Genomic DNA, 2,023 nt, shown 5'->3' with positions numbered 1-2,023 from the left:
GAAATTTTACTTTATACAGTAAAAAAGGACCTAGCTTATCATAATTTTCAAGTTTCATATTTTTCCATCTAAAAAGTGAGTTTGTCATTTAAAAGAATATCTCAGAAAACTGTGTGTTCCATGTTCCAGAGGGATTTATTTTTCGTTTTAAGTCCCACCCAGCATGCTCAAGGATCACTCCTGGCCCCAGAAATTTCTCCTGCCAGTAAACAGGAGACAGTATGGAATGCCATCAATTGAAGCTCAGACGGCAAACCCTTAGCTGCTGTACTATTGCTCCAGTCCAGAGGGATTTTTAATTTTGTATTGAGTTTAACATTTTCTAAGTATAAGCAAAACTTCTGTTTCTATTCCTACCAGTTTTGCCAAAGTTTTGCAGCTTTAACTCACTCTCATTCCAAACCTTTCCAAATGCTGAGTAATTTTCCTAGTCTTTTTCAACCACGCAAAGAAAACTGATGGGGCCAGAGTAATAGTACACCGGGTAGGGCATTTGCCTTGCATGTGGCCAATCTGGGTTAGATCCCTGGCCTCCCATATGGTCCCCGGGGCACCACCAAGAGTAATTTCTGAGTGCAGAGCCCGGAGTAGCCCCTGTGCATCACTGGGTGTGACCCAAAAAGCAAAAAAAAAAAACCTGTAAGATTTTTAAACAAATAAAAATTTTACTTGTAAAACTTTGTGGACAACTTCAATACAGTTTTTGGACTTGCACATTCTTTTATCTAATCTGTAAAACTTGCTTAAACTGAGTCCAAATATTACTAATAATTCAACTTCACACAGACTGAGTATAATATTTACAAAAAACACATTGTCATATATAATTATATAACCACACACTTATATAACATAAAATTCTATAATGTTAATTATATAATAAATTTAATTGAAAGTATGTTTATGTTCAATTTAAATTACACTTACTGATTCAAATTTTCTCTCCTTCTTACCCATGTGTGTGGAAATCAAAGGACCTTTTTGGGCATGGGTTGTGGATCATGTTATTTTTCTTAAGAAAATAGAAGTTAAAGATGACCGTAGAAAAGGACAGTGCTTCATCTTACAAACAAAATGTATTTTAAAGCTTGAGGAGTGTTCTATGAAGAACTATCTGTTCTATGAAGAAAAGTGTTCTATGAACTATAGCAATGCTTCAAAATATTTTCCCTCTTACTGTCTGATTTCATTAACATTTCATGCACTCCTGTATTTCTCAAATATGCCAAGGAAATCATAGCATTTGTGTAAAGGGTACACAAAATAATGATTTTTTTCTGAAGCATTAATTTTACTGGACTATATTTTGGGGGAATTTCCAAGTAATTTAAATTGGTAAATAATTTCAAATAAAAGGTAAAAGGCCCTCCCGTTGATCGTCGATTTGCTCGAGCGGGCCCAGTAACGTCTCCATTGGAGACTTTGTTGTTACTGTGTCTGGCATATCGAATACTCTCGGTAGCTTGCCGGGCTCTCCGAGAGGGGCGGAGGAATCGAACTCGGGTCGGCCATGTTGGCCGCTTGTAAGGCGCACGCCCTACCCGCTGTGCTATCGCTCCAGCCAATAATTTCAAATATTTTATATTAATACAAGTATGTAGATTATTATAGTAGGTAGGTTGTAAATTAGTATATATTCTTTTTAAAAATTATTTTTATTGAGAGGGTTGGGCTGCACTCACCTGTGCTCAGGGCTGATATCTAGCTTTGTATTCAGGGATCACTACAAGCATGACTCAGGGGACCATGTACAGCTCCAGGAATCAAACCAGGGTTGGCCACATTCCAGGCCTTACTTCTGTGCTATCTCAGGCCCTGTCTGTGCTTTCTTAAGAAAAGACTCCTTTCAGGGGGGTGGGCAGCTCCCATCCAAACAAAGCCTCAGCAGCCACTCCAGATCCCACAGCCACCTCCATGCCTCTGACCGGACCCCCCAGCACTGAGTACCATCACTTAATCACTTAATCACTTAATCACTTAATCCCCATTATTCATCGATTTACTCGAGCGGGTGCCAGCAACG

The sequence above is a fragment of the Sorex fumeus genome, unplaced genomic scaffold (genome assembly GCF_029834395.1).
Source record: "Sorex fumeus unplaced genomic scaffold, SorFum_2.1 ptg000095l, whole genome shotgun sequence".
Classification (NCBI taxonomy): Eukaryota; Metazoa; Chordata; class Mammalia; order Eulipotyphla; family Soricidae; genus Sorex; species Sorex fumeus.
This window is presented reverse-complemented; position numbering follows the sequence as displayed.